The sequence below is a fragment of the Anomalospiza imberbis genome, chromosome 4, assembly GCF_031753505.1.
Source record: "Anomalospiza imberbis isolate Cuckoo-Finch-1a 21T00152 chromosome 4, ASM3175350v1, whole genome shotgun sequence".
NCBI lineage: Eukaryota > Metazoa > Chordata > Aves > Passeriformes > Viduidae > Anomalospiza > Anomalospiza imberbis.
This window is the reverse complement of record NC_089684.1, coordinates 64,778,810-64,806,471: the sequence shown is the minus strand read 5'-3', so window position 1 is coordinate 64,806,471 and position 27,662 is coordinate 64,778,810.

Below are 27,662 nucleotides of genomic sequence, written 5' to 3'. Positions count from 1 at the left end.
TGAGCTTGTTACAGACCTCTACAATTTTGGCTTCACATCAGCAGGCTTGCTTATAAGAGGAAGTAGGTACACAAGTGATACTCATTCCCCAGGTCTTTGACATTCATGTCATGCTTCACACTATTAGCAAGGGATTCCTGAAAATTTTCTTTGCCACTGGCTGCAAGGGTAATACAGCCTTAAGAAGGCTTGTGGAACAACTGTGTTGTTTTCCTGAGCCCTGACATTCTCCATGTTCCTCTTGGCATGCAAGGTTTTTCTCTGTGTTAGAGGTACTCTGTAATAGTAAGAGCTGACTTCTGGAAAAAAAGGGATGAGTGAATTTATTTTATGTAATTAACACAGAAGTGTTGACTTCTGTGTTGTTTATGGCTGCCTTTATGAATGATGGTAACAACAAAGAGATTGAATCCTGTTTTTAGTAGAAGCAAGTCTTAAATGTAGGTCAAGTAAAGGTTAACTTAGAGATTAAAAGGCATTAAATTATTTGAGATGTGCTGGTATTTTTTTTTTGCAATTATTGGAATTCAGGATTTCTTCACATGGAGGAGCTGAGTGCATGTACATTTAATTATCAGTTTGAGTTTAAAATATTTGCTGTAGGATGTGCCAATTGTGGATGCTAGGGTGATCAAAGCTGAAGTTTGAAAGGGAGTCATGACCGTTGTTTCAAAGAGGATAAAGAATTTTTGAAGATGGTTTGTTGGAAAGCCGCTTTCAAGTATTTTGCCAGTCAAAGTGGAATTTGAAGGTTAGCTGCCCATAGAAAAGTGCCAGACAGGCTTTTCCAGGCAACATTGCACTCTTGACTAATTTTCCCTTAGGAGATCTATGCGCTTTCCCTTCAGAGTCCCGTGCACTTGAGGCTACCGAGACTCACACTATAAATAACGTAGTGAACAGTATCTTGGAGCTTGATGATTATTACTAGGAGAGAACAGTTGGCTGGAATAGTAAGAGATAATGGCTTGTGTGCTCTTGAGAAGCTTGGAAACTAATGTGGGCTAGTGGAATCTTGTACTGAAAATGTGTACCCCATCAGAAATTAAAGTCGAGAGTGCATCTTAACATTGATAAAGTCCATCATAAAGTTTCTGCATCAAATTATTTATTATGCATTTGTGGCATTGTGGAAGACCTGTTAAAAAGGACCTGAGCAGGTCACCTGGTCTTGAGCTCATGCTCAGGGCAGGATTGTGGTCAATGTTAGGTTAGCTCAGCTGTTGCATGGTCTAGCCAAATCTTGAGAGCCTTCAGGACTGGAAATTCCATGACAATCTTATTGAGTCTGTTCCAGAGCCATTAATACATCAATGTCCAGAGGCTGTCTAATGTTCATACTGAACCTTCAGAAGCTGATGACTGATCCAAGTGGTTTATGGGAGTGGCATCCAGTGGACAGTTTGCTCAAAAAATATGTCAATAGAATCTTAGAATAATTTGGGTTGGAAGGGATGAAAGATTCCGGTTCTAACACCCTTGCTTCCATTAGTCAAGGTTGCCCAGGTTCTCATCCAACTTGGTCTTGAACACTTCTAAGGATGGGAAATCCTCAACTTCTCTGGGCAATAAAAAAGTTTTTTGGTTTATTTTTCTTACCCAGACTTGTAAAGATGTATACTAGAATCGAAAGAGTATTCCAAATACTTCAGAAGCCAACACAAAGTGTGAATGTAGAGTTACAAAATATCTTCTTGCCCCAGATAGAAAATATTTTCTATTTAGCAAATATTATGATTTTTAGAAAGTATGTATTAAATGTGCTATTCTTTGAAGTTAGAGTAGGAAAATGGTGAGCTTTCCCTGTCACATGAAGCTCATATCATGTAGACATTGCTAAATTTCTTAATTTTGGGTCTTGTATTATTGTTCTCAGTTTAATGGTTTTGAGTCAATTTGCAGAAGGTTTTTAGGGAAGATGTTAGAGAAAGAAGTTTGATCAAAGGAGCTTTTAAAGAAGTGTAATATAGTATGACTTATGATGACATATGATGACGTATGACTTATAGTATGACATATGATGATAAATATGCTGTTTGTGGATAGTATCATAATTATTGTAGATTTGATTATACTTTTAGAATTCCAAATGTTTTTTTAATGTATTCCTTGCTCTTACCACAAATGGAATGCCATATATGGTATCTTAAAGCTCCTGGAGTATGGCCACTGTTCTGCTTTTGCATGGTTCATCTCTAAAGGCCTTACCGTGTTTCTACTATTTTATGACTAGGAAAAGTCATTAGTTGTGAACCTACAACTTCATGTTTGCTACATCGTGCATAATTACAAAAAAAAACCAACTATGATGAATACTCTGAGTTTGGTGAGAACAGAGACTATAGTAATGCTTGGTCCTTGCAGCTTTCTTAAAAAGAAGTATTTTTCAGTCTAAACCTTGTATTGGTTTATCAGAAGAAGCACAGTGGATGAAGCTGCTGTTCTTTCTACAAATTCCTGTAATGTATCTCTTTTCCAGATGCTGACACTTAGTGCCTCATGTTATGTAGATGTATCCTGTCCCTGTAGAGCTTTGAATGAGGGTGCTTAGATGATCAAACTGATGGAAATGCATCACAGCACATAATCTTTGGGATAAATAGCCCTGTTGAGAAGCAGAAGGTATTATTCAGGGGAGTGCTGTGCTAATTTTGGTTTCTTGTTCTGCAGATATGCCCTAAACTCTTCTTTGATCTAAGCAACATTTAAAAGATATATTTTTTTTCCTTATCAACCATGCAGCTACATATTTTTCTAAAAATTTCCCTGGCTCTTTCAAATGAGAATCTGATCCAACAAAAGAATATTTAAGTAGAAGTTCAGCTTAGCCCAGGAGATCACCATCTTTAAAAGCTGCTTTGCTGTCACTTTTAAATAAGAGAAAAATTTGGATTTTTTTTTTTCCTGCTGTGAATAGGCCTTTTTGTTTTAGGTTTTTTGTTTGTTTGTTTTTTGTTGGGGGACTGGTATTTGAGCAGAGTTCTGTTCTTTCTGATAAAGGCAGTGTGAGTGCATGAGTCAGGGATATTATTTTTATTGATGAGTAAATCTTTACTGGCTTTATTTTACACAAGCGATAAATTATTTGATATTATGAGTTAATGAGTCAATCTTTACTTGTACTAACTACAGTAAATGATCAGTTTTATGTGGTGCAAATCAGGCTGCTGAAGGTAATTTCTTCTACCATCCCCAGATATATCTATTTAAAATACTCAAAAATTATTTTTGACATTAAAAAATTGTAGTGAAATTATAAAAATAATATTATTACTTTCAAGGTGATATGTTATTGTTAGCAGTGTTCTGGAAATGGTGTTGGTAGCAATCCGAGAATTAAAATGAACCTTTCTGATGGGTACAAAGAAAATTTTTAGAAAGATTTAATTTTTAAAAGCAAATGTATTTCTATAACCAAAGCTCCGCTGGCTTTACGTGAACTGGGTCATATTAACATAGGTGTCCTATATTTGTGTAAAATTTATTGTGATTTAAGACTGAAAATGAACTTTGAATAATTCAGTGTTAGGATGAAAGAGACTTCTACTCCTTGAATTATGCTTCTTCCTAACTTTATAAATGCACAAGCAATGACATGGTCTTACAATTCTAAGCAATTCAATGTTATTTTCAAATTTAATTTGACTTTTATTTAATGGCAGTCACAAAATGAATATCAGGTTCAAAGAAAAGAGTTTTCAGCTGGAGTGTTGTGTAGGAAGACGTGATCTCTAAAAACAATTTCTGTTGTTAGTAAGGAAGTAGACTCCACTGTAAAGTCTTTCATGCATCATGTGAGCACAGATGTTTTGATTCATTTGATGTTATCAGTTACCAAAAAGCGAAGTTAAGCTTTGTTTTGCTAGTAAAACCTTTTGTGTGTTGTTCAAGGCTTTTTGTTGTTCTGAGAGTCTTGGACTTTGACACTCAAACACTTTTTAAAGATCCTGAGTGTTCCTGTCTGTAGCCTGGCAGCTGTGCTTGAACCCACATCAGCCTGCGGCCACAGCACAGCTTTTGTCCAGCAGGAAGCTGGAGGAATGCAGCATACTGTGGGGAGCTGTAAAGATTGCTCTTGTCTTTACAATCCAAACTGACATGTTTTGACAACTTAATATTTGTTAGCCAGCAGACTACTGCTCCTCAAAATGCAAGCAAACACTTTGGGTGGGTACACAGTAATGTATGTAGTGTAAGGCTGCTGTACCCTGAGCACTTGACTGCAGAGTTCTGCATAGACAGCTGCATCCAAATAATTTTCATTTGGTTTTAAGTTGAAAGTTAACAGATCTCTTTAATTTGTTAGGTATGTATTGAAGCACAATCTTCAGCAATGGGAGTAGAATTAATTCATGGCTTCATGTACTTGCTTGATAGAAAATTGTGACCTAGCGAAGCTGTTGCATTGATTTAGAGTGTTTGATTCTTGCCACAGTCTTTCACTTAAATATCTGTAAAAAAGAGATCTCTGTGTGTTTGCAACATTTTCCTCAGTGAAGAGACGTGCTTTTTCTTCCCCTTAGGATGTGTTGTAGGTTTGCTTGCACAGATGATAATTAAAAAAAAAAAAAAGAAATTGTAACTAGACAAAGATTTATTAGATGCAGGTTGGTTTAGAATTGTATCTTGTGGAAGTAAGGAATTGAGGGAACAGTTCCAAAACTTGAGCCTGAATAGAGACTTAAAGTAATATTTCCTTTTTATGGTCTACCAATTACTATGTAATCAAATCTGGAGTTGTTCAAAATAACCCCCATAAGATTAGGTTCTCTATCATCACGGTTATACTTACATAATAATTATTTCATAGGAAAAACACATTCACCTCAAAATGAGAAATGAGTTAATGAATTACTGAAGCTTCCTGAGATGGGTGCCTGACTCAGTAAATTCATTTTATGTTTGAACATTTAATCCATCTAAAGATTTTCTGATAGTGTTCCAGAAGTTAGCAAGTAATAGAAAATGGATTCATTTATTTGTTCATTTTTTGGCTTTGAGCTAATTTGCAATAAGTGATTTAAAAAAAAAAAAGAGAAGAAATGTACATTTCTGTAACTCTTGCTGATTACCACCATTACTGTGATAACTTTCACATATGGCCAAAACAATCCTCTTCTGGAAATGCAGAGTCACAAGACTTTATCTGTGTGGAGTAAAACACGTCTCAAAGGCCATGCAGTTGCCAGACCTCCCATAGGGAAAAGAAGTGTGGTCTGTTGATGGGGTGTGTCTCTGCTTATCCACCTCTGCAGGAGAGCAGGAACATCATGCTCAGAAAAAGAATCTGAAAGCAGAGATGTGAGGTGAAGGGATTAAAATGTTGCATTTGCCTTGCACGCTTAGCTTGAGGTCACTGTTGTCACCTCACACATATTGGTATGGTCTGCACACTGACCTTCAATTGGCTTTATCTTGGAGCCAACTGGCTGCCTTAGCAATATTACACAGCAAAAGAAAGTGGGGAGACTGGCTACTCTCACACTCCATTCCTATGGCAATTTGAAAAACTGGCACTTGCAGGTCAGAGAAAAAGATTAGAAGGTACTTGGGAAGTAAAACTGTGTGGAGAAATTCAATAGTAGCATTTGTTTTTCTTCTACTCTCTTAAATTCATTTATCTTCCAAAATATTCCTCACAGAATGCTGAGAAAATGTTTCTGTAACCTTTTGTAAATGTGTTAACTTTTCGGATTCATCACCCAACAACAGAAAATACTGAAATATTTTGTTGAAAAGAAAAAAGTCCCTGGTGGAGTTAAGGATAAATTGTTCTCTTCCTTTTGTTTTCAGAGATTAGAAAATACTGATTAAACTGCTTTATGCTGTGCAACCCCTGATGAACCCATAATTGTGTCCCTGTTCTAGCAAAATATACAAACACAGTCTTGAGGAAAAAGCAATACATTTGTTGCTGAGAAAGGCACAGAGAAGCCCCAGGGTGCCAAGTTTGAATGCTCCAGTGCTAATTGAGACAGTCATGCAGATCTGGAAACAGTTACAGATAAGATTGTGCCTTTCCATCATTGCCATTAAACAGAGGCTATTTTGGCACTTTGTAATCAAGTCATCAAATCCATGTATCTAGAAGAGAATTGAAATTTGTCCTCTGAAAATATAAAATCTTAAGAATTATGGTTCTTTTGAACATGCAGTTCTCTACTTAATGTCAGGAGTATATTTCTAGTCTTTAGGGAACATTGTAATTCCAAATATTCACATAATTCTTATAGTTTAAATTCTGTATTATCCAAGAAGAGGTGACAAAGATGATTAAGGGACTGAAGCATTTCTCTTATGAGGAAAGGCTGAGAGAGTTGGGCCTGTTCAGCCTCAAGAAGAAACAACTGAAAGGGGACCCCATCAATGTCACTCAGTATCTGAAGGGAGGGTGGCAGGAGGATGGAGCCAGAGTCTTGTGGTGCCAAGCAATAGGACAAGAGACAAAGAGCAGAAACTGATGCACAGGATGTGCCACCTCAATATGGGGAGGAACTTCTTTACTGTGGAGGTGACCAAGCACTAGAACAGATTTCCCAGAGGCTGTGAAGTCTTCTTCACTGGGGATATTCAAGAACCCCTGGACACAGTCCTGTGCCATGTGCTCTTGGATAACCCTGTTTGAGCAAGGGGATTGGATCAGATGACCCACTGTGATTCCTTCCAACCTGGCCCATTCTGTGCACAGGAAAGGGAAGACAAAACAAGAATCAGAACGCCTATCTTAAACCAGTGTGGTTTTTTTTATTTTTTTTTTTTCCACTTTTGTCTAACTCTCTGGAGAACACCTTAGAGGTGTATCTTATAGAAGGATGTGCTCAGAGAACTAATCAGGGATGATTTTTGGTACCTTCTAAGTGGATAGACTATTTGTTAAGGACCACTATAGCACGAATGGCTTGATTCAATTGTATAAGGGAGCAAAGTGAGCATTCTTGAAATATTTGCTTCTTTTAACATGACTTAGCAATGACATCTGTTCAAAGGCTTTTTTGAAAAAGGCAGGTCAATGAATCACTGTGAAATTCCAAATTTAACTTTGCTATTTTGGTTTGTTATGATTGGCTCATGCTGCTTTTCTGGGCATACATGGGCTATTCTCTTCAGTGTGAGAAGTGATTAGTAGTCTGAACTACAACAACAGCATCTCATTAAAATCATTAGATATCATTGAATCTACTGGCAATGCCTTCTGTCTTGCCAGTTGTGACTCAATTTTTGTTAGTGTATAAAGTTTTGTGCTGGGAAGTTTTTGTTCCTAGTTCAACTCCAGAGAACTGAAATATTGTATGATTGAAGGAAAAGTGCTGTATGAAGACTGAGCCAATGACACTTTCAGCATCTGTATTTCCCTCAGCTCTTATCTGATGTGTAGTGGCTTGTTGGGATTCATGGAGTACCAGCTGTTGAATTGCTGGAGCAAAGGTGCTTACGCACTGCTCCCAGCTGTGTGCTTGAGGAACTGTTTCTAATACCACTTCTTCTGGGGATCACACATATGCATCCTTGGCCAACTACTGAGAAAATTTTAATATAACTTATTTTTTTTGCAGCCAAAATTTTTTGTTGTATAAACCACCTCACCATTTGCATAACAGCTTCACCATTAGGTATCAGGAAATGACTGTGTAGGTGTTGTGTAGTTTGGATCTTATATTTTTAGAGGGAATCATTGCTGCAAAGTACTGAGGAATTGTCAGTATCTATCTTGTGGAAAGCAAGCATGGGTAAAAATAATCACCACCTGCAAGACCTTTTTATCTTGCTATTTAAAAGCCATAGGTTACTTATTTCAACATCAACAAGAATATAATGAAAGACTAAATGAAAGCTAACTTGCAAAGAAAGCAAGCCCTATGGTCTGATTTCAGAGTGTGATAATGTCTCACGTGTTGCTCTTTGAAGGATTATGAAAAAGTTGCTGTACACTTTCAGGAAAGTCTAACTCAAAAATTAGAATTTCAGATGCTGTGGCCTGTTCTTTACTTGGATTGTAACTGTTTGATTTTTTTATGGACCAAAATGGTCTTTCAACTTACCTGTCAGTTGCAGAATCACAGAATAGTTTGAAATGGAGCTGTGGAAGTTGCTTTGAACCCTGTTTAAGCAACAGGATGTTGGAGGTTCTCAAAATTTAGCTGGACAATCTGGGGTTTGTCCAAATGAATTCTGATTGCTTCCAGGAATAGTTTCCACAATCTCTCTGGGATGGTGACCTATCCCAGTACTTGACCGCTGCCATGGTGAAATTTCTGTTCCTAAACAGAATGTCCCTTTTTGTAACTCTCTTGCTTCTCTGCACTTTGCAGAGGAGTCTGGGTCCATCTTCTCTGTATGTTCCCATTAGGTGACTGCTATCTAATTTCATTTAAAAATTAATAAATAAACCTGCATAAGGCAGTTTACAAAAAACTCCTGAAAATCTACACAGCACAAGATGGACTCAAGATAGACAGTATCTTAGCTTTTGGAATGGTCCTACTTGTTCAAGAGCAAACTCATTTGCAACTAAAGGCATGTGTTGGTTCTACTGCTGCATTTACTCATGAGTAGGGCAAAAAAAATTCTAAAATGTCTGGTAACCAGTAACTTAACGTGGATATAAATTAATAAATAAATGTTAATGCTTATGGAAGACAGAATAGTCTATAAGTCTTATTGTATTGAAGAATGTCCAATTATTTTTTTCCCTTTTGGTAAAAACCCCAGCATACTTGATTTTAGAATGTACTTAAGCCTAACTGCTGGTGAAAACCTGTTGTCTGCTACAAGCTGTAGAACTGGGATGTTGTATTGGAAGTGGAGCTCAAAATAGCGATTTTACCATCTCTAAACACTTTAAAAATTGACTGTAATGTTCAAAACAGGAAACTATATCCTTTTAGTTTTCTTTGACGGTACAAGATTCTGTTGTTTCTCAGACTCTGTAAGAGACATAAAGAAGGAAATCTAGGCTGTTTGAACTATTATGAAGCCATAAGTGTAATGCACATGTACTGTGTTTCACTTGTTCAGTTTGCACTTTGAATAATCTTATTTCAAAGAACAGATACTGTATGTCAAGCCAAATTTTATCATATCTTAGAGCCCTCAGGACTTCTGTGACTTCAGTTACTCTAATCTTCTTTCTGTTCCTTATTCTTTACTTGGGTTTTTGATTAATGTTATGAATCATTCATGTTGCTTTATTTATTATAGATTGAGTATTCTGGGGGAGTCGTGCTCAGCAATGTACACTATCCCTCTTAATTTTCTTAAACTTGCCTTGAGAATTGTTTTGCTTACAAGTAGATGCTTTTTCTTTCATATTTTTTTAATTTAGTCATTTACTAAAATATAGTAATTGTTTCATAATGAATGTAAAGAACAGTACATCTTGTTTTGTTTTATAACAAACGCATATCTACTTGCCTTTTATGACAGATTCCTCTGGCTGTTCTCTTAATTGAAACTTTTTTCACAGTTGCTCTGTAAACTGTAAGTAAAATGTTGCTGAGAGCTAAGACAATTTCTGCTGTAACAAACTGCATCTTTAAATTATGTCATATTTAAAATACAAATAAATACATGAACCTGTTCTATGTAAACCTTTTGAACATGTCTGCTGCTCGTATCAGCACTGGAATTTGTAACAGTAAAAGATGAACCTCTTGGATTAGTAGTACTTGGACCTTGCTTGTGTGTTAGCACATGCTGGATTCTTTTTCCCATGTGCTTGAGACCTTATGACATCGGCAAGAAATAAAAGTAATATTTAATATGAGGTTTCTATAAAAGTTCTTTTGTGTTCCTAAAAAAAGTGCCTTTTGTGTCTGAAAACCTACCAAATATGCACCTTTTAGGTAGAGCATAAATATAATGTGAGGATGGAGAGGGATTACTGCAGAGGAAAGAAAGAAAAATAGTTTCTTCTGAACCTGCAATTTTCCAGTAAAGACGCCACAGATTTGAAAAAAAAAAAAAAAAAAAAAAGGGAAGACTGACTTACAGGAGTGGAAGAGTGGAACAGCAAAACATAAAATATTATTGACTTGAAGCTTCATAGTTATGACCATGAATAAATGGTAATTAATTAGTATACTGGGAAGCATCTGATGTGAAGGTCAGGCTGACTTATGCTTAATCAATGTATAAGTAATTATATTGCTCTTTCATTTCTGTAGAAAGAACTGAGCTGTGAAAATCAAGGCTTTTAAAAATTTGTTGGAATATGCTATGCTGTTGAATGTAAAAAGTGCCATGAAAAAGAGTAAGAGACCAGATACAGAAGAGGAACAGGAGATGTACAAAGACGCAGATGGAACCTTCAGTATTGAAATCTTAATAAAAAATAGGTGTAGAAACGCATTAGTTGAGGAAATCGGTGCTATCTTGCTACCACCTTATACTGTCATGCTAGAGACACTTACCATGAAGTCAGGGTATGTTCTGCCAAGTCTCTGCTTCTGCACTTCATAATTTTTCTCCTGCAAAAGATATGAACCTCCTGTGGCTTTAAAACAGCTAGGAAGCAAGTCTTGCACACACTCTACAAAACTTCTGCAACATGAAGTGCTAGCAGGGGGATAGCTGTGAAATTGTAGCTGACAACAGAAGCTCCGTGGTAGGAAAAGCTGTATCATTAGTGCTCTGCAAACCTTTTCAAAGTGAGGCACAAAGAGGGAAGCTGAATTGGTGATGCTGAGGCCAGGTGCTCTTAATGAAAAAGGCCAATACAAAGTTTTATGAAGTCCTGGTTATAATTCTACATGTAACAAAGCTAAAGAGGAGATGCTTTTTCCTTTTGAATTTCAGCCCAATATGTTCCTCTAACAGATCAAAGCTGTTTGAGTTTACACTGTAGGGGTAATCCTTCTTTTACAAGAGATCTGCTGTGGCATCAGGCAGCATTTATTTGTGTGATGTGAGCTGTGGCAGTAGTTGTCTGACAACTTCTTCAGTTTTTTGTGTTTTCTCATGTTCCAGTGGTTACAGGATGTGACTGTAGGCATGTGATGTAGATGTTGCTGTCTCTGTAGCCAGGAGCGATGTTATCCAATGCCTTTGCACAAATCTGTAAGATCAGCAATGTTGCCATGGCGTGTCAGCCCTCTCCTCCTGTGTCTGTTGCTAATGGCCTAAAGCATTGTAGAGAAGAAAAACCCAAAATATGATTGCTGCTATTAATAAATAGGAATATTTCAAGTGTCAGGTTCTTCCAAAGGCTGATCAATCTCTATTAATGAACTTGTCTCAGGATGAAATTTCCTTTGCTGAAGAGCTGTTCCTTCACAGTTCATGGATATGCTCTTGGCTGCCCCCAGCAGAACCAGTGGCACTCAGTCCCTCTCCTGTGTGCGGCTTGGGCACCATGCAGTATTCTCTTAGCCCATATAAAAGATGACAAAGTCTAGCCCTGCCATAAAAGACACTGATGGTCCATGTTCTACTAATTTTTCCTGCTTTCTCTGTCCAAACATGCCATGCTGCATAAAGCCATTAGCTCAAAGGAATAACAATGAAAAAAGGGATCTTGCTCTGCCTTTCTTGTTCTCTTCTCAAAAGGCACTGAAGAGAAAGCACCTGAAGAGCTGTAAAGGCTCTCTTGTTTAAGTTGTCTGGCTTTCAGCATAGTAACAGATTTGTTGTTCTAATGTTGTAAGCTCAAAATTACAATGTTTTTTCATTTAACATTACTGCATGCTGGGAAGAGGAAGAAGATCAGGTCTCGACACCTGCTGCTTTCATGTCTTATTAGGAGACAGTCCCTTCATGGAAAACTTCATGCTGGGTACTTAAAATAAATAGCAACCAGCTGCTTACATTTGTTTTTAAAAAAAGTCAAGCATAATAAATGCCTGTTCACTGTAAATGAATGTGAGAAGGAATGTCCATTTCTTTAAGTGAATTTTGCTCTCTTATTTATTTAGTTGTGGAGTGGTACTACTTCACTTTGCAGATAATTTATCTACTTGAAAATTTCATTAGGATTATGGCCATTCCCCATGATTTTCAGAGGGGTCTCAGATCTTATCAGAAAGAGGGTCAACAGGTAAAGGAATAGTTCTAATGGTTTTACTGACATTTCCTTCTTGCAAACATATGGTAGCCTCATGACACTACTGAGGGGTTATGAGGTGGTATGCTAGTTTCAGCTGGGGTAGAATTAATTGTCTTCTCAGTAGCTAATACATGGATATGTGCTGAATGCAGGGTTGGTTATATTGAGATTTTTGTTACTGCTGAGCAAGATTTACACAGAGCCAATATTTTCTGCTTTTGATAATGATGTGCTACTAGTTGGGGATGTATGGAAGGTTGGGGGCAGACCCAGCCAGGACAGGTGACATAAATTGACCAAAGGGATATTCCACACCACACCACAGGGATTCGTGCTCAGTGTATGAAGTGGGGAGAAGAGGGAGCAATGGGGAGAATTTTGGAGTGATGGTGTTGGTATTCCCAAGTCACAGCTACCTGTAATGGGGCGCTACTGTTTTGGGGATGTCTGAACTCTTGCCTGCCCACAGGAAGCAGTGAATTAATTCCTTGTTTTACTTTGCTTGTGTGTGGGTTTTCCTTTCTCTATTAAACTTTCTTTATCTCAACCTATGAATATTTTAACTTTTCCCCTTTGGATTGTGTCTCTGATCCTGCAGGTGGGGGAGTGAGTGAGCAGCTCTGTGGGGCTTGGTGTTCAGTGAGGTTCATCTGTGACAGGTGGGCAGCTTATGCATGGCAGACACTTATTTTGATAATGGAAAACCAACCAGGAAAATATGTTTTGCATAGCTCAATAAGAAATAGTATGTCTTGAGTCAAGTGTTTGGATGTGTCCAAGTTGCAGAATAAGCTGTGTTGGAGAGGATGCACAAAGGTCATTGAGTCCAGCTCCTGGCCCTGCAGAGAACCATCTGCAAGGGTCACACCATGTGCCTGAAAGTGTTGTCCAAATGCTTCTGGAACTTTGTTAGACTTGTGCTGTGACCACTTCCCTGGGGAGTCTGTTCCAGTGCTCAACCACCCTCTGGGTGAAGAACCTTCTACTAATATCTGACTTAAACCTCCCCTGACACAACTTCAGGCCATTCACTCAGGTCCTGTCCAGAGAGAAATGGAATATATAGCTGTAAATTAAGATAAATCCCATCTAAGTTTCAGTTTAGAGTAGCTCTGTTACTTGTTTTTCTGTGAAAACAAGGTTAGATGTGTGTATTTAATCTATGTGTTCTTGATGAAGACACCTTCAAAAGTGGTCCGATGGCTGCAGAAAACTTATGTGGAAATGAACTGCATTGACTCTGCTCACAGCATCAACTTAGCTGCTGATTTGATCACTGATACCAATGATTTCTGAATATAAACAATTTTTAGGTGCATTGTGAGACTGTTCAAATTAGTCTTACAAGGGAAGGAAAACATTCAGAAACTATTTCTGTAAGGAAATGTGATGTGCAATGCTGTTGATGTTCAGTCATGTCATTACAGTTGGTTTCATAGCAAAATCTTTATGATACATGAGAACAACCCCTTTAAATAAGGTCTCAGCAGCTCTTCTGAGCCAAAAGCCAGGAGTAGTAAAGCAGTAGCATTTATTTTTAGTCAGGAAGAGAAATAGAATCAGAAAAATTTTCTGAATCAGAATGTGATGAAAGAGATAATGAAATCCTCTTTTTGGAACATAGTCTTTGATTTGTATTACATTTCAATGAGCTGTCCTTTCAGGAAGGAGAAGGAGGAGCCTTCTCTCATGGGGCCCTCTGTACCTCTCTAGGGAACTTGTGGGAGAACTGAGGTAATTCACACTGCTTATTCCTCCTGAGATTAAACAGGAGATGGGCTTCCAACTCTTAATCACAAAATTCACAGAGAAGTCATAGGTTTGCATAAACAATGGACTTAATGACAGGATTTCAATTGTAAAAAATAATGGGATTATTTCAAAATTGGTTCTACGTTGTCAGTTGAGTAACACTTCAGAAAAGTCTGCTGCACTGACAGCAGGCACTGAATTTGCTGCAGCAAGGAAATCTGTTCTGAATTGCTCTACAGGTTTGCTCTTGGTGGTGGCTGTGGGAGTAGCTGTGGGCATTTACAATGCAAATGAGGAAGGACATCTTTCACTTTAGTTTTAGTAGACATAAGTAGCTTTCATATTGGAAGACTGAAAAAAACCCATAATAATCTATATACTGTAGTCCAAGACTGTATCTTCTCACTGATCACCTGACAGCTTATGGATGTATTTTTTTTTCAGTAGAATTAAACATACGGTTACTTAATCTAAAGCCACTATCTACCCTTTATTGAAGGAACACTTGCTTGTTTCCTTTAATCTTTCTGGAACAATAATTAGTCTGAGTTTTAAAAAGAATCTACTTCTGCAATTGGGAATGCAATTTGATTTATCTCTTGTTTTATTGACCATATAATAGCTGTTTGGCTCTTAAAAAAAAGTTAATCACTATACAATGCAAAAAAAAAAAGAAGGGAAAAATTTAGATGTGATGGGCTTGAAATGCATGTTGTGTCTCTGTAATCTCAACAGAAGTGGGAAATCATTTCTGGTTTTGAGAACTTCAGTATCAATTATGGAAGTGAGCTTTAAAACAATTTAGCTAAATCACAAATAAGTTTTGAGACAGGATAAGCAGCACTTCAGAAGTATGTCTTCTAAAGTGATGTTCTATATATTGGCAGAGTAGTGACTACACAGAAAAGGTGAGAACTGCATCATTTGCAGAGGACATGAGGATGGAGCAGAGATTTTTTGATAAGTTAGCTCCAAAGAGAAGCTCTAGTAGAATGGAAAGAAAAGCCTATTTGTACCTAAATTTTCCCTTTAGATCTTCAGGATACTCTCAGGTCAACATTGGGGTTGAAGAACTGTGACTTTTATTAAGATTCACCAAAAATAGATCTCAGGAGGATTTTGAATGAGAGTGCGTGTGTGGGGGAGGGGGATGGCATACTGGAGTGTGAAGGTTGTTTTCTTTTTTTTTAGCAGAGTGGGCAGCATGGAGGGAGTGTGAAAAAGTAGCAGGAGAAGGAGACAAATAGGCGTTTCTGACTAAGTTGTTGTGACAGGAGGCAAGGTCCAAGGGCTAATTTAGGATGGTAAACCTTTAAGACCATCCTGATCCAATATGGAAGTGTGGAGGAAAGTACTGTAGAGGCTTGAAGGAAGGATATAATTTGAATAAAGAGAGAGATTGCACAGATGTTTGTTAGTTTCCAGAAAGCAGTGCTGTGAGTACTGACTTGAAGTTTTAATGTCTTGAGTGTAAGTGCTAAAAGCCGTTGGACAAAGAAAACTTAGCTATCCTTTATGCTGATAGAAGTTTAGTGAATGAGATGTGAATGAAAGTGTGAGGCTTTGTAGTGCTGCAAAATTAAATAATGGTGACAATAGAGGGTTTGTCAAAAATAATGGAAAAAAGCTGATGTGAGAGGAAAAAGTATATTTTGTCCATACTAAGCTTTGTCTTGCCACTGCTCATTCAGGGCATGTGCTAGCTGACAAAGGAGAGACCAGATAAACTAACAGATGCAAAGAAATGAAAAAGCTAAGGAGTAAAGCAGATGGGAGACTGTCAAATAAGAACACAATAGGTGAGAAGCAGCAGACTTGCAAGTTCTTAGGACAGAGGCACAGCAAAAACTAAATTTCAAATATTTTGCTGCTCAGCAGCCATTGTCACATATGTATTTTCACATCACAGTCCAAGCTGGTTTTTACTTGCCTTATGTTAATGTGGTATTACAGATCCTTAACTCTCATGCACAGGAGAGATGAATATGTCTTGTGTTGTATTAGATAAATACTTTGCTTGGAATGCAACTTCATTAAACTAATTAAAACAAAGCTGTTAAAACACTGAAGACCTGAAAAAAATGTATTTGGAGTTAGAAAAACCTGTAAGTAAATTCAGGCCTCATGTGCTTATATTTCTATATGGCAGTGGAAAACTGTCCTACAACTTTTTTTTTGCAAGGTCAATATTTTCTTTCCATGGAGTGATATCCAGGCTATGAAGACCTTTTGAGCTACTGGAGTTGCACAGAGGTCCTATTTAGAGGTCTGGTTCTTCCTATGGCATCTCCACCAGAACTGTGCTGGCTTGGCTTCTTGCTGGCACATGCTGTCAGTAGCTCTACTTCAGACCTGCTGGTATTTAACTGGGTTCTTTTTAAGGGGATCAGCTCAAGCTAGGGGGAAGAAGATGAGTAATGTTGATATCTGGACCTTTTCTTTCTGCACTTGAAGGACCCTCTCTATCAAGACAGGGATTTGTTTCAGGATTTGTATCACGAATGTCAGCCAAATGATTTGTTTCAGTCTTAGACTTTCAAGCAGCTCAGAAGTACATCTAAAGCCCTGAGCAGAGGATGATATAACAGTGGTATTTAGCACAGCCCTGTACCAATTATTACATAGCACTTTCTTGAAGCAGAGCTGGCTCTCCCTTGCCCAGAAGATCTGGCTTCAATATAAACAAACATTGAAGATTTCCTGGAAGAAAAATCATATATGAAGATGGAAGAACCTGAGCACACTCCAACTAAGTCAGTTATGAGTTTGGATAATGTTATAGTTTCCTTTATTTCCTTATACTTAATTATTTCTATTTCACAATTCAGGTTTTACATATTCTTTTCCCACTCAGTTCTGTTGTTAAAGATCTACAAAGTTAAAACCAGTCAACCTTTTAAACTGTTTTCTTCAGCAAGGCACTTCTGCCATTTAATTTAAATACAAAAGCTGTATGTTTGTCATTCCATTCCTTGACATAAAGCTGATGCAATTTTAAATATGGTTTAAATGGAAAAGGACTGAAGGCAGTTAATGATATCTGTCTCCATTTTCTACAGAAACAACAAGCCTACCAAAGGCTTTTAGCAAGCCTCAAGCGATGCCTGTTATAAGATTATGTACCATGATACTCTCTTAAAAAGCATTTTAAAATAGTGTTAGTAAACCATTAAATCTTCTTAGCGTTTCATTTTGCCTTTTGTGTATATGGGCTTTAAGTGGACTTAGAGGCTGGCAAAAAGTTTGCAAGGCAGTGTGAAAATTTGGTGCTGCCTTGATAATACTGAGCCATAGTGACACTTGCAGTTGGATATGGGCCAGGAAAGGCCTGCAGCTGTGTCCTGTGCAAATGATGGCTGTAACAGTTCCCAGGGCATTGTTCATTGTTGGACAATGCTTGGAGAGCAGTGAGGAACCTGTGCCTTCCACTTTGTACTCCTGTGAAATCAATGGAAGTTTGACATCCTTAGTAACAGCTCTGTACATGTAATTCACTCATATATACCCTGTCCTATTTAGAAGAATTACTGGTGGAAAACAGACATCTAAAACATCTGTTCTGTCTGAGTAGGATTATAAGATGCTTTGTCAAATGGCATCTGAGAGAGTGCTGTGGTACACACACATCAGCTTTTGAATTTGGTAGGGATCACTGGCATGCTGCAGAAAAGCCACACAGCAGATGGTAAGTGAAAACAACTTCTGTCCCGAACAAGTTGGGATGACTTTAATTCACTGAACTGAATGTAACAAAAAATATTTGTCACTTATCCAGTCTGACTTAATATTTCATAACAGCACAGTTTTCATTTTTGGGCAGAATTTGTGCATCTTAATTTTTTTGGTTAGTTGCATAGAAGACTTACACCAGGTTTGTTTTTATTTTTTATTTTGGTTTGTTTGCTTGTTTGTTTTGCAAACAATGGAAATGGACAAGTTTCATGGGGATTTGAATTACCCATGTAAGTGTCTGACAACAGACAGGAGGGAGACTATTCTTCCATTTGCTTGATGGAAGTCTTAAACTTGATTTTAATTTTTTTTTTTTTTTTTTTATGATTACTGTTTACTACAGTAAACTGTTCACTTATATAACCACTGCTGTCAATTTTAGAGGGCTGGTGTTGTTTTTCATTTGTATGAGTGCTTGAATGAAATGTAAAAGTTTGGAAACTTAGGTATAGGTCTCCTGCTCTTCTAGAAATACACTGTCATTTTGCTATGAAAAGGTAATGAGAAATCTTAGAATAGTATTAAGCAAACTGTGGGGGCACCACGTCTGCATGCTTTAGGACAGCTGGTAACAGGAAATGTGAAATTTTATTAGTGACTCTCTGTACTTCTGTTTGAAACTTGACCCTATATAGCCCTTGTTCAAAAATGTGTTAAAAGCCAGAAGTCATCAGCCAATTCTACTTAAATTCCCTTGAAAAATTGGAACCTGTATTTTTAGAATAAGGGGTCCCAAGTTTTTCCTTGTGTGGAAAATACTTCCAAATAGCACTTAAATTTCCCTACACCTACATAGTTTATTTTTTAAAATTTGAAATATTGAATCATGAATATCTGGGATGAAAATAAAGCACCTGGCAGTGGTAGGTGCTTAATTTATATGCATTTCTTAAAAATTACATTCTGGTATGAAGAAAAATCTTGGAAAGGGAGAAATTTTTCCTGTCTGGAACACCAGCTCTCTCAGGCACAGCAGAACAGCTGTTGTGAGACTCTGCTGGAGGTGCTGAGTGGGCTGTGGTGCCATGCAGTAACCTATAAGAAGCGAAACATGTTGTGAATAAAAATAAATATAAATGTCCATCATGATGAATTAAGGTTTGTTTACAGACCACATTGGAATGTTTATTTATTTATATATTTTAATACATACATATATAAAAACACTTGCATATGGAGAGGCATGTTCAATGCAGAAGGGAATATGAAGAACAATCAAGAATTGTACAGAGGCCTTTAAGTTATTAATAAGGAAATATGATTGAGAACTATATAGTGTTTAGATTATTCAGTTAGGGGGAGAAGTCATAAAATCATAAGATGGTTTGATTGGGAGGGACCTTTAAAGATCCTCTGGTTCAACACCTTTTTGCAATAAGCAAGGAAATTTTCCACTTAGACCAGGTTGCTCTAAGCCGCATCCAACTTGAGCTTGACAGCTTCCAAGAATGGGGCATGCACAGTTTCACTGCGCATCCACCATCTTCATAAATAATTTCTTCCTTATATCTCCCCTCTTTTAGTTTAAATTTGGTGCCCTTGTTCTATCACTACAGACCCTTGTAAAGACTCTTGCTTCATCTTTCTTATGCAACCTCTACTTATTCAAGTTCTGTAATAACATCTCCCTGGTGTCTTCTTTTCTCCAGGCTGAACAGTCCCACTCTCTGACTCTGTAGTCATAGGAGAGGCGCTCCAGCCCTCTGACCATTTCTGTGATCCTCCTCTGGACCCACTCTACCAGGTCCATGTCTTTCTAGTGGATCTCAAAGCTGCAAGCAGTATTCCAGGTGGACTCACATCAGAGCAGAGAAGAGAGGAAGAATCACCTACCTCAAACTTTAGCCATGCTTTTTTTTATGCAGCCCAAGACACACTTGAATTTCTGGATTATGAAATATGCATGCTGGCTCATGTCCAATTTCTTATAGAAGTTAAGGTAGAGGATGTGGTAGCAGTTGTTCTTCCCTTTCTCACAAGTGCAGTCACTCCAGTAGCTGAAGAGAATTTCTTTGTTACTAACCAGCAACTCATTACTTGGGAATAATAATAATAATAATATAGTAGTGCAGACTATAGGTATTAATATAATATGAGCAAGACCAAAAGTCAGTCTAAATTTTAGCAGACTGCCTCTGATACAAATAACATTAAGAGTGTAAAGTGTGTAAATTGGTATTTCAACGAGAAATTATGATCTGTGAAGTTTATGGTGGCTTCCCTTTGTTATTCAAAAACTAGAAAAAGTTGCCTGCCTTAAAGATTGTCTATCTTATAAGCACAGATTTTAAGAGTAATTTCAAATCCCAAGTATATTGACCATATTTTCAACTGCTGAAAACTGACATGGCTTTGCCTTCAGTGAAATGATGTTCAATTAGAAGAGTAAAAAATGTTACTCTTTAGTCTGGAGTAACCTTTAGCACATATACTTCACTGCACTTTTGGGCCTTTATTTACAGTTATAGTTTGTAACCAAGAGAATGAATGGAATAATCATGCTTTATTTATACTTAGTTACTTATCCTAGTAATTTTCCATGAGATAGGTCATCTATGGAGGCACAGAAAGTAGTGCAAAGTAGTGTTGAATGAAATAAGTGAAACATGAGATGTTTTGGCAGCAGATCAAATCAGTTTTCAGGTGTGGTGAGGAATAATTTTTTCTCTGTGTACTACAGCTGCTTTTAAGTTTTAGTAAATAATAAATACAGATATAGTACTCGATGAAATATTTTTAATTCATAGTGTTTTTTTTTCCTTTTTTTTTTCTTTTTTTTTGTTAAAACACTTTTTGAAATGGAGAGGAAAGACTGGTTGTGCAAACTGATAAAAGCGACTTAAAGTTATAGATAAGTCTGCCTGGGATTATATCTCAAAGTCTTAATAGTTTCCAAGCTGTCATCTTGTCATACATGTTCATTTAAGTTATTGAAAGAGAAGATTTTCGTAAGATGAACCTTTTTCTCTGAAAACATAATTTATTTTTTCTTGCTGAAATGGTAGCTTATTCCTTCTCTTTGGATTCTCTTTTAGAAAGGTATTTTATTTAGAAGCACTAACAGGGGTTCTTAAAGTCTGATTCTATTTCTTCCTAGCTCTTCAATGATGTTTGCTTTGTCTACAACTACAATGAGAAGTTACTTAAAAATAAAATGGAAAATAACCTTAGGTGGTAAATATATACTTGTTATTCTGACTATGTATTAATTTTCCTCTGATGTGGTGTAAAGCTTGATCTCTACTGTAGAGGCTTTACTTACAGGGGAAAGATAGGTAAGGAAAAAAAGAGGTTACACGAAAATGGGGTAGTCTGTTATAAAAGTAAATAGATGTCTTGATCTTTTTATCCAGGTCTCTAGAATGCTGTGCTGATATTGATTTGAATTTTGGATTTTTGAATTAAAACCAGCCATTCACTAACCTGATGGCTAGATGCCACTATTCTAGCAAGGCAGATGTATTAGTCATTCACTACATACACTTGATCTGGATAAACCCAAGGTTTTAAAGGGTGGAAAAAAAAAGTGAAAATGTATCAGCTATCCTGAGAGTTTCAGTAACATAACTTTTAACTCCAAAAATATGGAAAAATGAGTAGGATTTGGAGCTGGGCTGGAAAATACCTTGTCATGAAAAGTAAATTTAGTGCAGATCTAGATGCTGGGGTGTTTAATCTAAGAACAGATGAACTGAGAGCTTTTGTCCTGCTTGACTCTAGCTCACATGAGCTTTCTCACTTGTACACAGTGCTGCATTCTCTAGGTCTTGCCTTCCATTCCTGGCAAAGAGATTGCTGCAGGTCCAGGGAGGTTGGGCAGGAGGTTGTGATTGCTGCTGTGGGGATGCTCACAATTACACAGTTGTAGTCCCTGGTATTAAAGACCAAGGTTCCTGTGCACCACTGGCATTTGTCTCCATGCATCCTTCATCTCCAGGTTTTTCCCCAGCACTGATAAGTTTTGTCCTATCTCCTAGTTCTCCTCTTGTTTTCTAGACAATCTGTTTTTGGGGACACCTCCATTTTGCCTCTTTATGGAACCTCAGGTCCTTGGTTATTTTTGACTAGACAGCCTGTGTGCAGAAGCACAATCCATGATGAGCTTTCTAATCTGTGGTTGTGTCTCATCTCTTTTTTTTTTTTTTTTTTGTGAGTTGGTGAATTTCAGGATGTTCTTCTTTTGTGTAGATGTTATCAAAATATGGAATCAGCCCATAATGGTTGCAAGTAGCAGATAGGCTTTGGCTTGAGAGTTTAGAAACTGCGTTTTGGGTATTCACTCCCTTCTTATACACCCCCATTTATGTGCCCTTGTGTTTACACTCACAGCTTAAGCTATATATTTCCTATAGTTGTGGAAAATTGAGTCTTGTGATGGACTGTGAGTTCAAAACTGCCTGTTTGGTTTTGTCTTGAGACCAGGGCTGAAATGGAGATAATGGGCGATTGCCTTATTTTGAATATGCAAATATTCACTGCTCTTTAGTCAAGAGAGCAAGACTTGTGACAGGCTATTACTCATTCCTCAACTATAGGTACAGATCCTTGTTTTAAAGCTGGTTTCAGCAGCATAAAGTTTACTGTCATTTTTCAAGTGCACAAAATTGTTTTCTAAATTAAGCTATTTTTGCATTTCCTTGAAAGTAAAACTCAGCTTTCAGAAAAATATGCAATAAATTGCAAGTGAGGTGAGATTGTTAATTTTTAGCAGAATGATTCTTCTTCTTAGGCATCAGCTGTACAGTAGGTCAATGTAAAAGTCTGTCTGAAACTTAAAGGACTTCAAGCAGAGCTGGTTACATTTTTGCTTTGAAGCCAGATTTACTGGTACAAAGTACTATAAATTTCTTTTCTTAAAATATCTGGTTTTGCTTTCAAACATCTTGAGGTTGGTATTCAACAGCTGTGAATTTCCAGGTAATTAGCATAACTCTCTCAGCAGGAAAATTGTCCTTCCTGACAAAGATGTCACTGTCAGTGATATTTTCTCTTTGACTCACATCTGTTACAACTGCTGTGGTTTTATTCTGATAGGTCAAACAGGTGGATATCAAACAAAAGCTCTATCTCCCAAGGTGGTATCAGATGTGATTCTATGAGCAAGTGAAATTGCTAGCATTTTCTTGCTTGTTTAATTTCTTTTTCTGGGTATTGTGTGAAGAGCCCAGAGAGCCACATTCTCCAGACATAACATCTTTATGAAAATTATGGCTTCAGAAATATTTTTTTCATAACATGTATAATGTATTCAAGGTCCATAAAAGAGTTAGGAAAATGCATACTCGTTTCCTCTGTGAATTAACTGAGTAAAATCTGAACTGTTGACCATTTGTACAAAAAACACAGAACTTCCTGCTCTCCTGTTATGGATTTAGAGTTGTCAGTCTCTTGATTCTGATACACATTCTCCATGTGAATTGATCTGGGAAGATGGTGATCAAATTTCCATTACTTTCTTGCAGAGATCTCCCATTAGAATCCTAGTGAGGGTTGGTTTGGTGATGAGCACCTAAAGAGATGTGCTCGGTCTGTCAGACTGTTAGGATATGAGAATTTTAATTAAAGACTGTGAAGAAGGGATCTAAATGTCAAAGGTCCTACATCCTCTAGAAGCTATTTCTGCCTTCAGGTGTTTGAGAAACGAGACGCTTATAAATGCTGTAAAGTAGTTGCTAGTACTCTGGCTGCAGGTAGAAGAGAACAACAGGAGTTCATAAGAACCTCAGAATCTCAGGAGGCAAAGTCTGTATGCTAAATTGGTAGGAGGTAGCAGTAGACTACATTAGAGAAGTTTAAAAATTCCACATTAAAGAAATAATTTCCATTTCACTTTCATTCCATTTGTCAAAGTCTATTTCAATAATGTTTTTTTTAAAATTTCATTTTAAAATTAACCTAAATCTCTATGTAAGGCTTTCAATTGCAATTGGGACCACTTGAGTAATTAGAGAATTAGAAACAGAAGGAAAGCCTTGTGAGAAAACCAAGACATTCTAAGTGCTTCTTGAAGATGGAATAGCTTCTTAGGCACGTATATCATTAGGAAGGTTTTTTAATGGTTAAGGAAAAATAGTGTTTTATTTAGAATATTCTAGTCAGTTCTGCAGTTGTTTTTCTAGGATGCAACAACATACTTCTTTCGTCTGTCAAAAAAAAAAAAAAAAAAAGAAAAAAAGAAAAAATCACCAAAACCCACAGCAAAATCCAAGCCTCACAGTGAAAATGTACTGTATATGCTCTGAAGGCAATATTGAAACCAAATAATTTTGGGTATTTTTCTCCTAAAATTAAGACTGCTATTTCCTAGAACATATAGTAGTTAAAAGTGTAGCTATTGATCATGCTTCATTATTTTTAATGCCAGTATCTGGCTGCCTAATTCAGTATCTGAATGAGAAGTAAGCCTTGAATTTAACCTTCTAATCTTAATATATTGGGTCATTAGTCCCTCTGGGGACTTGTTCAGTGCTCCTTCTCAAGCACAGTCATCCAGAGCCTGTTGCCCAGGATGGTATCCAGACAGTTTTGAATATCTCCAGGGATGGAGTCCACAACCTCCCTGGGCAACCTGTGCCAGTGCTCAGTCCTCCTCACAATGAGAGAGTTATTCTTGATGTTCAGTTTGTGTTTCAGTTTGTGCCCATTGCCTCTGGTCCTTTCCCAGGGCACCACTGAAACACTGTCTCTGTCCTCTACACATTCTCCCTTCTATCAGGCATGTCTATACATTAATAAGAGGATTTCTCGGCCTTTTCTCATATGAAAAATGCTCCAATTGCTTCATCATTTTCATGGTCTTTTACAGGAGTCTCTCCAGTATGCCCCTATCTCTTCTGTAGTGGGGAACACAAAACTGGACACAGCACTTTAGGAGTGGTCACTGCTAAGCAGAGGGAAAGGGTCACCTCCCTTGACCTGCTGGCAGCAATCCTGCTAATGCCACCCAGGACAATGTTAGCCTGCCCAAGGACACATGGCTTGCTTGTCTTCCTTTCCTTGTGTGCTATGTTTTTTGTCACTCTTTTCCCTGTGTCTTGGTTGGGGAAATAGATTATTGTCAGTAATTATTTCAGCTTTACTTGCATGGTAGGTCTTACTGTCAGGTCTTGGGACAGCTGTGTTCTTGTTTTCTTTCAGGAGGCTACTAAGGTGCAAAATCCCTCTTAATCAATTTATTCTAGGCTTGAGAGGACCAACATATTGCTTTGGTTCAAAACAAGAATGTTCCCTTGTAAATAAGACCCGTGTAAGGCAAGTCAGTATATTTATTTGTCATTACCCTTGTGGTTTATATAGAAACCTTTTAACCTTTTTGATTTGATTGGTTGCTCTTGTGGGTGTGTTTTTTTTTTTTTTTTTTTTTTTTTTTTTTTCCCTTCTGGAAGTTTCAGATCCTTCTGGTTCTGTTTCTTAATTTTGTGTGTGATTTTATTGATCAACTCAGATGACTGGAAAAATACTATTTAAATGTGCATTTATTGTTCTCCAAGGAGAATTGTTATGGTGCCCATGGCTATTTCCAGTATGTCATTAATAGGAGTAGAGGTTATTTATTACCATTAACACTAACTGTAGGTAGAGGAACTGCATGAAGTCTGCAATTTTGCAAGCCTTCCCATGGGAGGTTTGCAGAAATATTAAAAATCAATTCTTTTTACTGTATTTTCAAAAATCACTATTTCAATTCATCCTTGTTTTCCTGCTCAGAGAAAACCTTTTTTTTTTTTTTTTTTTGTGGAGATGTCTATCTATGGCATCCACTATATTTTTATTGGGTGCTTATTATGAGCTCTGTGCTTCAAAATTGCTGTGGGTTTAATTTTTAGTGTAAAGAAGTTCTTAAACAGTTAGAAATTTACAGTTTACATTTTACTTGTATGTTTAACTCAGGGAGAATGGGTGAAATGTGCCAGACAAAGGAACTGGTGCAGCTGTGGGCAAAATATCTGTCTGTCCATAAATGGGAGCATCTGACATCTCTCACAATGGACTGTAAAATCAGCCAGTTCTACATTTAAATCTTAGGGATTTTGCTTATTCCTTTCACTTTTCCTGCACCTTGCTGAAGATGTTGGAATTTGTTCAGTTCACTGTTTTTGTCCAAGTCTGGATTTTCAGATGACTGATCACATTATTACTCCTTTTTGTCCTTAGAGAAGAGCTGAATGGAAAGGACTTGAGGGTTCCATGCTCCTTAACTTTTAAGGCTGGTTCTGATTTGCATTTAATTAAACTTTCCAGGTACTTGCAGGTACAAATGTGATCTACCTATCAACATAACCAAAAGCAACACTGCTGCATTTTCAAAATTATTGTTCTGTGACTTAACTGAAGATAAGAAATTTTCAATCATATTTAACTATAACAGGATTTTGCTGGTGCATCTTGAGTCTACTTCTAATTGCAGAATGGTTTGAGCTTGGAAGGAGCCTCTGGAGGCTATCTGGTCCAGCTTCCAGCTCAGGCAGGGCTACATAAATCCAACTGCCCCAGAAAATGTTCAAATGGCTTTTGAATATCTCCAAAGAGGGAGAGTCCACAACATCCTTGGGCAACCTGTGCCAGTGCTCAGTCACTCATACAGTGAAAAAGGACTTCCTGGTGTTCATTTGGAGCCTTCTCTGTTTCATTTTATGTCCTTTTCCTCTTGTTTTGTTACTTGAGCACTACTGAAAAGAGCCTCACTTCATCCCCTCTGCACCCTCTCTTTCTGTAGATCAATACATAAATAAAAAAACTCATGAACCTTCTCTAGACTAAATAGTTCAGGTATCTCAGACTTTCCTCATGATCCCATACCTTCATAATTTTCTTGGCTCCTTATAGGAATTGATTCAGTCTGACTATGTGTCTTGCACTGAGGAACTCAGAACTGGACTCAGCCCAGATTTGGGCTTACTAGCAGTGGCAGCACTCTCCTGACACAACCCGAGGATAGTTAGCCTTTTTTGCAGCAAGGGCACATTGCTGGCATATGAACTTGGTGTCCACCAGGACCCTCAGCTGCTTTCCAGCTGGTCACTTGTCAGTGAATACTGGAGGACTGGGGTTGTTCTCCCCAAGTGCAAGACTTGGCACTTCCTTTTTATGAACTTCAGGACGTTTCTGTCAGTCTGTTTTCCCAGCAGCCTATTTTTCCAGCTTGTTGAGTCTCTGAATTTCTGCACAAACTTCTTATACAGTGCAGAAAGCTATCTGTTCTGCCCACTTTTGCTTAATCACTCTGGTGGGCTTCCATTTTATTCAGTGTGTGAACTTCTGACCCTCTTAAATGAAGGACCTGTTCTGCTTATATCAGTTGTAAGACAAAATGTGTAATTAAACATGTATTTTATTTGTACTAATATTAAAGTTAACACTTGCTTTATTTTTTCCTGTAGACTTAAGAGCTGTGATAAAGAAAAAATATATTATGAAGAGCTTTTATAAAATGAACCCCATTGACAGATTTTGATTAAACACAAGGCATTTATAATTCTGAATGCTATTAAGTTGATGTCCATCTTCAAAGGGGGAGAAAAATTATAAAAGATGAAAACCTGTAGAGCTGTCACTTATGAAGCTGAAACAAAATTATGTTTGCTTGTCAGTAGTATTAAATAATGTAAGTCACCAAAAAAGTACTCATGTTTGACAGTCACTTCTGTTACTGTTCTCATACTCTAAATTCCCCAGTTTGGAAAGAAATATACTCTTCAGTGATTTAATGCATATAGTGTTGTTCCTTAAAAAAAGAAACTTATTTATTAGCAGCTGTGGATATCAGGAACTGCTGATCTACAATAATGAAAGTTTGCTTCAGTCTTCACTCTATTCACACTCTGAAAAGCCTGTTCTTCCATGCAGGAAGCAGATGGACGGTTTTGCACATTTTCCCCTCTGAAAGAAAATGAAGATAACTTCGGGCAAAAGGTCAGAAGATTTAGCCATCTATGTCTCTCAGTGAATCAGAAAATATTTGGAAAAAAATGTTGTAGATGAACATGAGACAAAACTGATGCTCTTTTAATTCACACACAAGAGAAAAAACATAGTCAGTTTGCTCTAAAACACAGTTTGTAATGCCTCCCAGTCTCCTTGAAAATGCTTTCAGAAAGAAAACCCTAATGTTGTATTTGTGAAATCATTGTCCCTAAAA